We start from the raw sequence: 16,309 nt of genomic DNA, 5'->3' as shown, positions 1-16,309 counted from the left end.
TGGAATTTATGAAATGGAGAATTATCATTATACAATGATGTATTCAAGACTAGCATCCTCACCTTGGTAGTTATAGTCACAACTGTTTTGGCTGTTGTACCACTCTGGCCTTCTTCAAATCTCTGTCTTATATTTAGCAGATTGAATGGCCACATGGAAGCTCCTGTAGTATCTGTTTCTATGTTCTGCTGAAATACATTTATAGTCAGAATTTTAAGGGAAATTCTATAATTTCTAATTCTTGGGTGCATTCTTTAAATTTAGTTTTTGTAACATTCAATGGGCACAGGCATGGCTGTGTAGTCAAAAAGTTTGCCTCACAACCATATGGTTTCATGTTTAGTCCTATTGTGTGAAACTTGGGGTGGTGTCTTCTGTTATAGTTCTGGGTTGACCAAAACCTTGTGAGTAGATTTAATAGTTGGAAACTGAAAGAAACCTTTTGTGTGTGTGTGTGTGTGTGGTAAGAAGCTTGCTTCCCAACCGCAACATTCTGGGTTCATTCCCACTTTGTGACACCTTGGGCAATTGTCTTCTACTATAGCCTTGGGCTGACCAGACCAAGACCTTCCAAGTGGATTTGGTTGATAGAAACTGAAGGAAGCTAGAAGGCAGTGAGCTGGCAGAAATGTTAGCACACCAGGCGAAACGCTTAGCAGTATTTCGTCTGCTGTTACGTCCTGAGTTCAAATTCTACCGTGGTCGACATTACCTTTCATCCTTTCGGGGTTGATAAATTAAGTACCAGTTATGCACTGGGATCGATTTAATCAACTTAATCGCTGGCTTGAAATAATGCCACAAAATGCAGTATATTTAAGAGACCAAAAAAGTAAGATGCCAAAGATATTTTCTTCAAACTTGGCATGAAGGAAGGAAAGACTATTTGGTTTCTCAAGAAGTTTTTTTTTTTTTTGCCTTAACTTCGTTTAACAAAACCAAAAATTTTATTGAAATAAAGGCATGCTTAATTATTTTTTAATGAAAAGAACTGTTTAAACCATGTTTTTGTTCTCCCAGCCAACAGCCTTATCATTACTGGTACTTTAAACTCTGTGAATAAAATCGTTTTTCTTTTGCTGGTGTCTCAAATTTAGGTTAAATCAGTGTTTCTCAAAGGGGAGGCCTATGGGATGGTTGGACAAGGTGTTTTGAGAAAATTTGATTTAAATGTTTGACAACTCAGCACCATCCGTTGGACGGGGGTGCATTTTGCTCGTATATATATATATATATATATATATATATATATATATATATATATATATATATATAGTGTTCGTGTGTGTTTCTTTGAGCAACTTCCTTTCTTGTGTGTTTCCTAGTTGTAAGGAATGAACAGTGGACCTGCCAACAAACATTGTTATTTATTTCCAGTTGTCTGCATAATAAGTATCTCTGGATTGTTGGTTGTTCAGTAGGGAGATTATTACCTTGCCTGGAAATGAGCTGGAGGTTGGCATCAGGAAGGGCATCCAACTGTTGAAAATTTTGGTACAAACATATTCTTGTCTAATGCAAGCAAACATAGAAAAGTAGATGTTAAACTGATGATGATGATGATGATGGTGGTGGTTCATTTGTTATAATTTGAATAATATTTCTCAGGAAGCAAATTGTACTTGTTCACATTCTAGTGTGCATGTGCATACTCACACTCACTTGTGCATGCATGCTCACTCACTCGCGCATACACACACACTCATACTCACTCACTCATACGCACACATGCCCACTCACACGCACACATGCCCACTCACACGCACACATGCCCACTCACACGCACACATGCCCACGCACACATGCCCACTCACACGCACACATGCCCACTCACACGCACACATGCCCACTCACACGCACACATGCCCACTCACGCGCACACATGCCCACTCACACGCACACTTCCCACTCACACGCACACATGCCCACTCACACGCACACATACTCACTCACTCGCACATACTCACTCGCTCACACTTGCTCACTCGCACATACTCGCTCACTCACACGCACATACTCGCTCACTCACACGCACACATATGTGCATACATACATACTTGCCCCACAAAAGTCATTTTTCCATTTTAAGTAAAAATTATCTTGACAAGCTGGTTTCTGACTGAAGAAGATTGGCTGCCAGAATTATACATCCATTACAACTACTTTAACCTAAATACTGGGAATAGTTTGGGTTTACCAACTTAATATTGCTCCTTACAGCGCAATTTCCTCTGCTTATGTGGAATGACGTTTAAATCTCATTAACTTAAAAAAGAGAGAGAAAAAAAACAAAAATAAAAAAAGAACGTTTCCTTTTCCTTTTTACACTTGTCTGTTTTGTTGTTTATTGACAACCTAGTTATGTGTGTGAATGAGAGAAAGAGAGAGATTAAAGAGCTACTGTGAATGCTTTGTGCTTGTGTTTGGATATGAAGGCAGAGCTATTTTTCTATCCCCCTACTGGCTAATGTAAACTTCCTAGGATGTTGTGTTTACCTTATACAGCTGTGTGTGTGTGTCTAAGCACGAGCACTGCAGAATGGTAGTAGTAAGCTGTCGTGGCAAGCTCAAGTCTTTCAATATGGGTTCATTCCCACATTCGTGCCATTTCAGTTTTCACTAAGCACTTAACTCTTAGATCTTGTGCTTTCCAAATACAAGTCTGTTATTGTTGGGTACCAGGCTGATCCTGTGATCAAATGCATTCTAGCCATGGCCATCTTGTCTTTTTAGAGCCATGTCATCATCATCATCATCATCATAGGCTTTCTGCAGATATTGATGATAACTGCCCATATCTTTTATCTTATTTCATCATTTGACTGTGGTCATTCTGGGGCACCACTTTGAAGTGTTTAGTTGAACAAATGATCTCCTGTATTTTTTTAAGCCAAACAAGCCAAGACTTGGTGTGGTTGTCAAGTGGGAGTGGGTGGTTGGTAATATCACACACACACACCACACACACATCCATACACACAGAACAGGCTTCCACACAGTTTCTGTGTACCAAGTTCATTTACAAGACATTTGTTTTCTCGGGGATGTAGTAGTAGATGCTTGCCTAAAGTTCCATGCGGAAGGACTGAACCTGAAACCATGTGGTTACACTGCAAGCTTCTTTAGCTACACCCCTATGCTTTGGATAACCATGCAATGTTTTGTCTTCTGCTATAGCCCTGGGCCAACCAAGGGATTTGGTCGGCTGAAACCTACAGAAGCCCATCGTGCGTACCTATATGTATAGTCTCAATTTGTAGTATCAACAATGAATCACTGTCGCTCCCCACCGTTCTGTATCTGTCCTAAGCTGTTGTGATTGAGCTATAGGTCTCGGTGTTCAATCTCCTCAAAATGCATTTAGCCATGCTACTGTCCAACCTTGATTAGGGGAATAAAGCACCTGTGTGGCTTCATGTAATGTGCCCCTGCAGTGTCTGTAACAGCACTCAGCACACTCTGTAAAGTGGTTGGCATTAAGAAGAGCATCCTGCTGTAGAAACCATTGCCAAATCAGACTGGAGTCTGGTGCAGCTTCCCAGGTTGCCAGCTCTGGTCAAACTGTCCAAACCATGCCAACATGGGCAACAGACATTAAATGATGATGATAGTACATTACCTAATATCCAGCAAGCTGTAATTTGAAGGTGATTTAGCTTTTTTTCTTGTCTCATATTCAAAGTCAGTAACAAGGACACCAGGTTTTTTTCTTCTTTTCTCTTAATAGTTATTACACTAACAATAGTTAGGTATCAGAAACAGTCACCTAGTGTCGGTTAGTATTGCCCTGAACCAAAGGCAGGGATCCCCCTTACTGAAAATGCTGGTTTTGATTTATATCTTGAAGCTCAGCTCTATAAATACAGCTTCTGTATCCTCATCATCATTGCTTTAATGGTTATTTTTCCATGCTTGCACAGGGCTGATGGAATTTGTTAAGGGAGATCTGTTTCCTTTTTGTCTTTCTTTTGTTTTGTTAGGACTAGTTCCTCTTTCTGTTGCCAACTCTCGTGGGGTAATATTTCCCTGTGGCCGGATATGTTTTCATGGAAGATTGGAAACAAACATAGCTGCATGATGGTGTGACTTGTTTACAATTATCACACAATGTTGAGTCAAGGGGACACCGACTTTCTCTCCCTTTCTCGCCCCCTCCTCTCCCTTTCTCGCCCCCTCCTCTCCCTTTTTCGCCTCCTCCTCTCCCTTTCTTGCCCCTCCTCTCCTTTTCTCGCCCCTCCTCTCCCTTTCTTGCCCCCTCCTTGCCCCAACCCCTTTTCACACCCTCTTTTGCACCCCTCCTCTTCTCATGCCTCCTCTCTCTTTTTTGCCCCTCTCCTCTCTCTTTTTCGCCTCTCGCTCCTTCTCCTCTCCCTTTCTAGCTTCCCCTTCTCACCCCTCTCTTCCTTTCTAGCTTCCCCTTTCTTCTCACCCCTCTCTTCTTCCTTTCTAGCTTCCCCTTTCTTCTCACCCCTCTCTTCTTCCTTTCTAGCTTCCCCTTTCTTCTCACCCCTCTCTTCTTCCTTTCTAGCTTCCCTTTCTTCTCACCCCTCTCTTCTTCCTTTCTAGCTTCTCCTTTCTTCTCACCCCCTCTCTTCTTCCTTTCTAGCTTCCCCTTTCTTCTCACCCCTCTCTTCTTCCTTTCTAGCTTCCCCTTTCTTCTCACCCCTCTCTTCTTCCTTTCTAGCTTCCCCTTTCTTCTCACCCCTCTCTTCTTCCTTTCTAGCTTCTCCTTTCTTCTCACCCCCTCTCTTCTTCCTTTCTAGCTTCCCCTTTCTTCTCACCCCCTCTCTCTTCCTTTCTAGCTTCCCCTTTCTTCTCACCCCCTCTCTCTTCCTTTCTAGCTTCCCCTTTCTTCTCACCCCTCTCTTCTTCCTTTCTAGCTTCCCCTTTCTTCTCACCCCTCTCTTCTTCCTTTCTAGCTTCCCCTTTCTTCTCACTCCTCTCTTCTTCCTTTCTAGCTTCTCCTTTCTTCTCACCCCCTCTCTCCCACCTGACGATCTTCTGTAGGTTTCAGTCTACCAAACTCACTTCCAGGGATGTTTATCCAGAGATGTATAATTGGCTATATGTTGTATTATAACATATGTGTCCTTTTAATGGCTTCAGTCATTGGGTTATGGCCATACTGGGGCACCACACTAAAGAATAATGTCGATTATATTAACCCCAGCATTTGACTGGTACCTTTTTGATTCCAAAAGGATGAAAGATAAATGTTGATCTGAGTTAGATTTGGATACTTGTTTAAAAACCTTGTTACGATGTAACCCCGAGTCAATTCTGATTGAGCGTTATAACCAGAATTATCTTTTATCACTCATTGGAATGTGGCCATGCTGGAGCATCACCTTGGAAGGGTTTAGTCAAATTGACTTCTACTTTTTTTTTGTTTTTTTGAAGTCTGGTCCTTATTCAATCTGCATCTTTTGCTGAACTGTAAAGTTATGGGGTGTGGTGAGGGTAAATGAACCAACATTGGTTGACCCAGGGCTATGGTAGGCAATGCTAGCCCAAAGTGCCATGCAGTGGGTCTGAACCTGAAACCACATGGCTGTAAAGTGAGCTTAACCACACAACCATAGCAAAAAAAAAAAAAATAAAGAACCCAAATGGGGATTGAACTCCTACTCACTGCACTCATATTTTATGCACCCCATGTAAATTATGAGTATGGCATACTGAATGTGCTTGTAGTTTTTTTTTTCTTTCTTTTCCTCAAACATAGATTTGTCTTAAAATGTCTTTGTTCTTTGTCCCAAAGAAAACATTATTTTGTAGTCATAAGCTCTGTTTTACAGTCTTTGTTCTGCTGCAGATTTCAATTGAGTTGCACATGCATATTCTGGGATGGTTACAAGTATTTCCATAATGGTTACAAGCATTTCTTTGCCCTCTTCACCTTAGCTACTTCACTTGAACAAAAAGTGGTCAGATTAACCTAAGGAACGATCAGCTTATTCAATTAGTCATGTTAATAAAATTGGGCCAGGGGAGGGTGCATATGCATGCACATACATATATTGACAGTGTGTGTGTGTGTGGATATACATGGGCACATATGTATCATCATTGTGTGTGTGTGTGTGTGTCGCCAGCCTCATCTGGCACCTGTGTCGGTGGCACATAAAAACACCATCCGAAGACCCGGCGACGTAGTCAGTCCACCTGTGCATACCTTCCTACTTATGACACTTGTGAAGACCTGTTGAGGCAAGTGTGTGACACCTACTTATGACACTTGTGAAGACCTGTTGAGGCAAGTGTGTGACACTTGTGTAGACCTGTTGAGGCAAGTGAAAATCAAATCAAATCAAATCAAACCAAATCAAAATAGATGAACATCAATGGAATTTGTATCTTTGTGGTACCAGTGCCGGTGGCACACAAGAAAACCATCCGAACGTGGCCGTAGCCAGTACCGCATCGACTGGCCTCCGTGCTGTGGGCACGTAACAAACACCATCCGATCGTGGCCGTTCGCCAGCCTCATCTGGCACCTGTGTCGGTGGCACATAAAAACACCATCCGAAGACCCGGCAAGACTAGTCAGGCCATAACCCGTGGCCCCTACCTGGGACGTAGTCAGTCCATCTGTGCATACCTTCCTACTTGTGACACTTGTGAAGACCTGTTGAGGCAAGTGAAAATCAAATCAAATCAAATCAAAATAGATGAACATCAATGGAATTTGTATCTTTGTGGTACCAGTGCCGGTGGCACACAAGAAAATCATCCGAACGTGGCCGTAGCCAGTACCGCATAGACTGGCCTCCGTGCTTTGGGGACGTAACAAACACCATCCGATCGTGGCCGTCCGCCAGCCTCATCTGGCACCTGTGTCGGTGGCACATAAAAACACCATCCGAGCGTGGCCGTTCGCCAGCCTCGTCTGGCACCTGTGTCGGTGGCACATAAAATCACCCACTACACTCTCGGAGTGGTTGGCGTTAGGAAGGGCATCCAGCTGTAGAAACACTGCCAGATCTGACTGGCCTGGTGCAGCCTTCGGGCTCCCCAGACCCCAGTTGAACCGTCCAACCCATGCTAGCATGGAAAACGGACGCTAAATGATGATGATGATGATGATATATATATATAAATATGCATATACATGCATGCATATGTATCATCAGTGTGTGTATGTGTGTATATGTATGTGCATATATACACGTGTAGTCATTGTGTGTGTGTATATATATGTATATGCATGTGTAGTCATGACGTTAAACAATGATTATATATATGTATCATTTGTGTATGTATACGTGTACATATACATGTACACATATATGGTCATTGTGTGTGTATATGTATGTGCATATGCATGCACACACATGTATCGTCATTGTGTGTTTGTGTATATACATATATAAATACATTTAATGCTAATTTATCCTTTTTTTTATGTGTTTTGTAGCCAATTATCGTATAAACTGATAAGCCTTTGATAAATGCTACTGTGTTATCTTGAATTACGCAATTATATTTATCAAAGTTTTAACTATCTGCAGTCATTAGAGCATCGGGTGGAATGTGTTTCAATTTCTGTTTTGATCCTCTGAACAGCAGTTTCAAATCGTGCTTAGGTCAACTTTGCTTTTTGGCTGATCACTGTTAATAAAGTTTTAGGCCAGTGCTTGTTAAGGGCTGTCTTATTCCAGCTGTCATTCTGTATAGTAGAAGACACTTGCCCAAGGTCTTATGCAGTGGGAATGAACCCATTACCATGTGGTTTGTAAGCAAGCTACTTACCACACACCCACTCCTGCACCTTATACATTTACATTTTATCATTTAAGCCTGATTACTATCATTTTATCTTCATTACCATTGTCTTCTATGCTGGCATGGGTTGAACAGTTTGACAGGATCTGGTGAGCTACAGGACTTCACCAAGCTTCAGTATAAGCTTTGACATGTTTCCTATGGCTTGGTGCCTAATTCTATCACACTATACAGTGCTTAATGGGTGCTTATTTCATGCCAGTGGCACTAGTAAGACAGGAAAGAACACAGGAAAAAGGGGGTAAATGAAGAAAAGGGAGGACTAATGGGAGCAGTATTTGAGAGGGAGAAGGTGGCTTTATGCCAGGTGTTGAAAGGCTAAAGTATGATAGAGGGACAAGTACAGGTGTCTTGTTATAGAGTAGATATAGGACTTCACCACATTATTATCAGGATGGGTGGTGGTAGTTGGATGATGATAAAGATGGTAGTGATAGGGTCTTCTTTTATCTCTTTTAATTGCCTTAATCCATGCATCAAGGGCATCCACCAAAACTAGTTGGTGTAGAAGCTGAAAGCTTTGCATTTCCATTGATTTGCTACATCATCATCATCATCATCATCATGCTCACCAGCTTCATTACCATCCTCACTATCATCACCACCACTAAATCATCATTATCTAAATCTTAATTTTGTTCCTCTGTTCCTTAATCTCTGCATCAGCACCTGACTTCTGTGACTGGTGCCTGCATGAAAAGTCAATATCACATTTAACCAGATTTCAACTTAATCTTAACCCCACATGGTAGAAATCTGCTAGCTGGTTTTCTATGATAGCTTATCCTGATGAGTTGTCTGATTAAGACAAACTGTGATCCATTCGTAATGGGAAAACTAAGATTCTGTTCTTTTTGTTATGGTCATATATATTTTTGATTTCTCTAATATCTAGCTAGAACCCTAGCTCACACTTGTGGCTCACTAGAAAATGTCTGGAAGTTTAAGAGGGGAGAAAAAAAAAAAAGAAAACTCCAACTCCAAAGCATTATGTCTTTGAATCCAACTGTTGGTGCTGACAATCCTATGACAGTCCCACAAACCAAAAATAGTACGAGAAAGGCAAGATATGCTTCCATTCCAAGTGTAGCTAGCAATCGTTCCTTTCCAAGTATAGACATGTTTTTCAGATGCTATTTCAAGAACATTTCTATCAACTTCTCTCTCCAGCTTCCTTTTCCTCCCAACTAATAACAGCAACTCTATCATCTGCTTTACATCCAGCACTACTCCTGACATCTGACAAATCCTCGCCAGCTTGGCTGCTTCTGCTGTATCAAAGTAGCTGCTATAGCTGCCAAGTTTGGAAAGTCAGCTGTTTTCTGAACACTACAGAATGCATCACAGAAGACTAGCCGACATCTTGGCCTTTATCTTCTGGCACTTTTGATTTAAGCCAAACTCTTTGTTTTGACCGTTATTTCGGATTTCAGTCATAAGAAAACCATGTGTTTCATAAACAGAGCAGATCCCAATAACTGGTTTTTAACCTTGTTTCCTTGTGTTGCCATCATCCTGTTACTATTAAATTCACACTATTTTCAGCTTGTTTACTCTTGAACAGAATTATTTGATCAGCTCTGTGATTTTTCTTCAGGCATCACAACTTAGAGTAAAGGAGCATTTTTTTCCTTCATCCCATGTTAGACTACCATCTCAAAGTTCTTCAGCTTAAATCTTCTACCGAAGTTGCTTTAAGTATTGGAGACATGCCTTTCAATTCTACATTCTGTATTCATTTAATTGTTAGGAATTTGCATATTCTCTGCAAATGTTACATAAGATAGTAGGCTGGCTGCCTATTCTGGAAGAGATTTACTCCTCATTTACTTAGTGTCAAGATATTTGCTCTAAACCGTGGTGGTGTTAATGAGGATGTTACATGTTAATTTAATTGTTAAACTTATCTTCATTAATGTATATTGAATTATACATAGATATATACAAGATTTACACGGATATAAGAGTTAGAACTAGTGATCCTCTTACGGACCTTTTTCTTTGGAAATTTTTGCCTGCCACACTAAAAAGTTTCCCCTCCCCTGTTATAGGCACAGGCACGACTGTATGGTTCAGAAGCTTGCTTCCAAACCGTGTGTTCTTGGGTTCAGTCCCACTGTGTAGCATCTTAAGCAAATGTCTTTAACTATATTCCCAAGTTGATCAAAGCCTTGTGAGTGGATTTTGTAGATGGAAACTGAAAGAAGCCCATTGTGTGTGTGTGTGTGTGTGTGTGTGTGTGTGTGTGTGTGTGTGTACTTGACATCATGTGATGGTTATAGATGACCATTGCTGTTACATAAGTGAGGTTATTTGTTTCCAGTCTTCCCACAGAAAACCTGTCCGGTCAAGGGGGAAACATTACCTTGCTTGAAAACAGGTAAGTGTTGGTCACAGGAAGGGCATCTCAGCCGTAGAAAATCTGCCACAACAAATCCTGCCTGACCCATACAAGCATGGAAAAGCAGTCCTTAAACGATGATGTTCACTAACTCAAAGGCCATAGTTACAATATTGTAACGAAATACTCTGTTTAAGCAGATCTTCCTAAACAAAGACTACGATTCCTAAATAACCTTAACAATCTCTCCCTGTGCCTTCCCTTCTTGAACACAAAGGCACAAAATAAAAAAAAAAGATGTTTTATATCTTTCGATTGTTAATTTTTATTTAGAACTTTTTAGTCATAGGCTATAATTAGATCTATTATCATTATTAACACCCATTGAAATGATAAAAGTCTGTTGTTTGGGGTGTGGTTGTTTCGTTTCTGGTGAGAGGATATCTAAATGAATTATCACCATTTTGTCCTTTACATTTCCTTTTTATTACTATTTTTTTTTTTTGTTTCTTCTTTTCTGATTCAGAGCCTGTAACTTTATCATTACCATTTGGCCATGTATATTTATATAGATCTAGGCTAAACATACATATGTAGTGCTTCTTACTACTGCTACTACTTACTCACTAAGAGATCATTTTCCATTCCCCTTTCCTTGGTGGTGAAGAATAGCTGAAGTGAAGTATGCTATATATATTCAATAGAATAACATAACAAAAGATTTTCTCACAGTATTTTTTAACACCTAGCTTCACCTAAGGTAAATATTCTTTTAATCTTTTACCTGGAGAGTAAATTTTTAGTTGTATTTTGGACTGTAAATGGTTGTATTCATAAACTCCTGAATGCTATTAAGATCCAGATCGAGATTTATATGGTCTGAAAGTTACTTGTATATATTATTGCAGTTTTAATGTGAAGGTGCATGGCTCAGTGGTTAGATGAGCTTATGATCGTGAGGTTGTTAGTTCGATTCCCGGACTGGGCTGCATGTTGTGTTCTTGAGCAAGACACTTTATTTCATGTTGCTCCAGCTAACTCAACTGTAGAAATGAGTTGCGACATCACTGGTGCCAAGCTGTATCGGCCTTGCCTTTCCCTTGGATAACACTGGTGGTGTGAAGGGGAGGCCGGTATGCATGGGTGACTACTAGCCTTCCACAAACAACCTTGTCCAGACTTGTGCCTCGGAGGCGAGCTGGCAGAAACATTAGCACACCGGGCGAAATGCTTAGTGGTATTTCGTCTACTGCTACTTTCTGAGTTCAAATTCTGCTAAGGTCGACTTTGCCTTTCATCCTTTCGGGGTCAATGTAATCGACTTAATCCATTTGTCTGTCCTTGTTTGTCCCCTCTGTGTGTAGCCCCTTGTGGGCAGTAAAGAAATAAGACTTGTGCCTCGGAGAGTAACTTTCTAGTTGCAATCCCATGGTCATTCATGACTGAAGGGGGTCTCCTCCTCCTAATGCGATTGGGTGTCATTAAAATTGAAAGTACTGTTTCTAGTTGCTTGCAATCATTCATCACCATCGTCACTAAATGTCCATTTTCCCATGCTTGCATGGGTCAGACAGAATTTATTGAGGCAGGTTTTCTACAATCAGATGTCCTTCTTGTTGCCAATCCTCACCTCTTTCCAAGCAAGGTAATGTTTCCCCATGGTCAGATATGTTTCTGGAGAATATTAGAAATGAGTGACATTGCCTATATGACAGTGACACTTGTTTACAATAATCATGTGATATCAAAACAAGGGGACACAGCACATACACGGCTTCTTTCAGTTTCTGTCTCCAAAGTCATTCACAATGCTTTGGTTGGCTGGAACCATAGTAGAAGGCACTTTACCCAGGGTGTCACATTGTGGGGTTGAACCAGGAACCATGTTTTGGAAAGTAAACTTCTCAACCAGGCTATATAGGTATGAAATATTAAGTCTTATCATCAGTATTGGTTGAAAAATATGTACAAAGTGGTATGTACAAAAGATTGAAGTGCCTGGGAAGTTTATTGCTAAAGGTTTCTATCTGATTTGTTTATAGGAAATAGTGACTAGAAACTTGTAAGCTCTGGGCAAGCTAAATTTATGATGTGGGTGTTTGATACTTGGTTGCGTTGGTCTCATTTCTTTTACTCCTCTTGCTCAAGATATCCATGACTCACTGAATAATGTAGTCCTAGATACACTATGTATGGAAAAAAAAAAGAAAAAAAAAGAAGTTTGGTCACAGCACGTCTGACCAGGGTTGAACAATAGCCACTATTCTGCTCTTTTGGTTTGTTTCAGAAGGAAGTGGTTGATTATGGAATTTACCCTTACTTTCTCAGATCAACAAATAGCCAGTGAGGAAAAAAAGAGAAAAAAAGCACTTCTTGAATGTTGCTTTTGTTGAGAAGTTTCACAGGATATATAGGATGTAGTTCTGCTTCTTTTAAAGCAAGAATTGCTATAAACTAGAAGATATTTTGTGATGCAAATGATTCCATTTTATTTGTGACTCGTTTTAGAAAATTAGAAAACAAAAAAAATAAAAACAGGCTGTCATCTAGGTCAGTATATTTTAGTTATTATGTCAGCTAAATCTGCTGATTGAGGTTTTTCTTTTTTTTTGTGTGCGTGTGTGTGTGTGGTGTGTGTGTGTGTGTGTGTGTGTGTGTGTGTGTGTGTGTGTGTGTGTGTGTGTGTGTGTGTGTGTGTGTGTGTGTGTGAGTGAGAACCTTAAAAGCAGATGGTTTAGAAATGTATAGAAATGTGAGGAATGTGTCCTTCAGCATTAATATTTGCTGAATGATATTTATGTGGAGCACAGCGAAAAAGCTTCAGAAGGTATGAAACTTTAAATATGCTGCAGAAGTGTTTCCATTTTAGAATTATATTTCATTGTATTTTACATACCATATGCTTTGTGAACAATAACACCGTTGGGCTCAATCATGCATTTCTAGTATCATGATCAGCAATGGCATATCTGTGTAACTTTAGCAGACTAGATGCTATGAGACATTGGGTTATTGCCAGTTTTTCTCACTGAAGTGTATATATCTTTCACTAGTGCTCATATTTGTACATGTGCATGCGCGCACACACACACACAGAGTCTTGCTCAAATTTCTCTCAGCCAGATTTTACTCAGAAGGCAGTAGTGAACACATGGCTACAGTAGAAGACCCTTAACCAAAGTTCCACACAGTTGGATGAAACTCGGAGCAATGGTGGTTGTGAGTCATACTCCTTAATTACGCAGTCAGGCTTGCATCCAAGTTGTGAATGGAGGCAGGAATTTCACTCTTTATTTCTCATTAAGTTTCATTTTAGGGAAATCATGATTTCAAGACTATTATAGGTTCAGCAATGTGGCATCCCACCCTTAATATTAACAGCAGCACATTCAAAGTACTACTATTGGACCCAAGGAGTAGGAGAGGGGATTGCATGAGTTTAAGAATGTTTTTGTGAAATTGTCCCACCTATCTATCGTACTATAACCTTCAACACCTAGCATAAAAGCACCACCTGCACTCTGTTGAAGAGGCTTTTCCCTTTTTTCCTTTCATTTTTTTTTTCTTGCAAGTTATTTGGTGACCTCACTAATGTTGGTTTTCAAAAAAAAAAAAAAGAGGACCATTCCCCATCCCGTACATTTTGTAAAATGATGGGCATTTGGAAGGTTTGGTAAAGGCATTCAGTTGTAGAAAAGTTGACATTTGAGCCTGATGCAACTCTGACTTGTGGGTCCTGTCAAACTGTCTAATCCATGCCAGAATGGAGAACAGACTTTAAATGATTACAATGGTGATGATGATGATGACGATGACAAATGCAAATGCTATGTGATAATGACATTAAGGACAAATATGGAAAAAAATATTGTGTATTCTTATGAGTAAACTTCGTGGAAGCTACAGATCAAGTTTGTGACTTGACAGAACAAAACGGGGACAATCACAGAGAAGTGCAATGAAAAGAAAAACGAGTTTGAAGACTGTTGTAATACAACAGTTACTGGTAGTTAATTATAATCTTGAGGTAATCTGACAGGGAAGGTTATCAAGTGGTAAGCTAGCTTGTCTACAAAAGAAGGGAATACAAGTAGAAAAGTGTTTGATTGATAGCTGTCAGAATATGTACCTGTGTGTGTGTCTTCTATGGGGTGGGGGCTTAGATCTACTGGAGAGCTTGTTCTTTTTTGCTTAATAGTTTCTGAAACTAAGGAGAAGTATTATCCCTTAAATACTTTTGAAGGTTCTGCAGACATTTGCCTGTCCGTGGTGACTGTGTGGTGAAAGTGATATGTATGAGAACTTGAGCAATGATAAAGAAAATTATTTCATAAGAGAGCAAAGCAGTTCAGATGATTATGATGATGATGATGACAGAAGTGAGAGAAACTGAGTATTTCTCAGGTACTTAATGTACAAAGGATATAATGTGCATGTTGTTTAATTAGGAAGATGTTCTGTTTGATAGGTCAAGGTTGGTGTATATAAAGAAGAGAAAATTTGAGTTGATGCGGAGTGTTGTTTAGCCCCAGGTAAACCCTGATCAAGCAGAACTACCATCACATGCATTCTAGCAGTGATCAGACTTTATTTGTACATGATTCAGTGAGGTTTTTTTTTTGTTTTTTTTTTATGGAGACATTGGTTTCAGATTCACTCTCAGTGTGTGTGGTACCATGGGCAAGTGTCTTCTGCTGTAATACCCAAACAAACCAAAGCCTTGTGAGTGGATCTGGTAGATGGAAACTGAAAGAAATCCATCATAAGTGTGTATATGTGCATTTATGTTTGTGTCTCTTTGTTTTGACATTGCATGAGAGTTGTGAGCAAGTGTCACTGTCATACAAGGAACATCATTCATTTCCAACATTCTTTGTAAACATGTCTAGCCATGGAAAAACCTTTCCTTGCTTGGAAACAAGTAAGGGTTGGTGATAGGAAGGGTATCTGGCTGTAGAAGATCTGCATGAATAAACTCCATCAGACCCGTACATGTATGAAAAACTGGACATCAAAACGAGGATGATGATAATGATGATGTCACTAGGGTTTGATTTGAGGAAATCTTGGCTACTATTTCTAACCAGCCGAGTGACCATGCAGAGGATCCTTGGCTTGTTTATGACGTAAGTAGAGAGGTTTTGTAATGAAAGTCAGATCTTAGTTACATTGAGTGCAACTGTATGAAAGGATGTTAGTTTGGATCCATGCCAGATTGCTGCTCCTCGGGCACTGTGAATTACTGAATCAAGAATAGTAACAGGCAGCGAGAGAGAGAGAGAGAGAGAGAGAGAGAGATGTTAGTAGATCACATCCTGTGAAGAGTACTACATTACATCTGAGGCTTAGTATGAGTGCTGGCTCTAATAAAGTTGTTTTTGCTACTACTGTTGTATGGCTTTAGGTCACCCCTCAATGAATATATCCCACAAGCTAGAAAGCTCTGAAAAAGTGGCTTTATGACTACATATGAAGCAGGTGAAGGTGCGGTTATGTGGTTAAGAAGCTTGCTTGCCAACCATGTGGTCTTGGGTTCAGTCCTACTGAGCACCACCTTTGACCAGTGCCTTCTACTGCAGTGTCAGGCCAACTAAACCTTGTGAGTGGATTTGGTAGATGGTAAATGAAAGAAGTCTGTGTGTGTGGGGGGGGGGGGGCTGAGTGGTTAGGGTGTTCGGCTCACGAGCGTAAGGTCATGAGTTCAACACTGGGCAGTATGTTGTGTCCTTGAGTATGACCCTTTATTTCATGTTGCTTTTAGTCTATTGAGCTGGCAAAAATGGATGGTACTTGTATTTCAAAGGGCCAGCCAGCCATGTCACATTCTGTGTTGTGCTGAATCTCCCCGAGAACCACGTTAAGGGTATGCATGTCTGTGGAGTGTTCAGCCACTTGCATATTAATTTCACGAGCAGGCTGTTCCATCAATCAGATCAACTGGAACATTCATCGTAACTGACAGTGACAGTTATGTGTGTGTGTATGTACCTTTGTATGTACATGTGACGGTTGTAAATGAGCAGCATTTTCATATAGGTGGGGGTTTTTGTTTCCAGTTTCCCTTGAAAAACCCGTTTAGAAATGGGGAAAATATCAGTTTGCTTGGAAAAAGCTGAAGGTTGGTAACGGTTAAAAGAAGAGCATCTGGCCATAGAAATCCATCTGCTCCATCAAATTCTGCCT

At 40.3% G+C, this 16,309-nt stretch overlaps 1 protein-coding gene across 10 annotated transcripts in view; it reads left to right on the top strand.

Annotated features, from left to right (window-relative positions):
* Nucleotides 1-16,309, top strand: part of LOC115220273 (sarcolemmal membrane-associated protein) — a 185,409-nt gene that overhangs the window by 93,707 nt on the left and 75,393 nt on the right. Inside the window, exon 1 of one of the 10 annotated variants that reach the window (XM_036510155.1) lies at nucleotides 10,789-10,886. The exons of the other annotated variants lie outside the window; for them this stretch is intronic. The gene's annotated coding sequence lies outside the window, so the exon portion shown is untranslated. Of the gene's footprint in view, nucleotides 1-10,788; nucleotides 10,887-16,309 lie in introns of those variants that run through there. 10 annotated transcript variants of the gene reach the window in all.

The sequence above is a fragment of the Octopus sinensis genome, linkage group LG16 (assembly GCF_006345805.1).
Source record: "Octopus sinensis linkage group LG16, ASM634580v1, whole genome shotgun sequence".
NCBI classification, from domain to species: domain Eukaryota; kingdom Metazoa; phylum Mollusca; class Cephalopoda; order Octopoda; family Octopodidae; genus Octopus; species Octopus sinensis.
The sequence above is the reverse complement of the archived record's forward strand: the minus strand, read 5'-3'. Positions and strand labels throughout refer to the sequence as shown.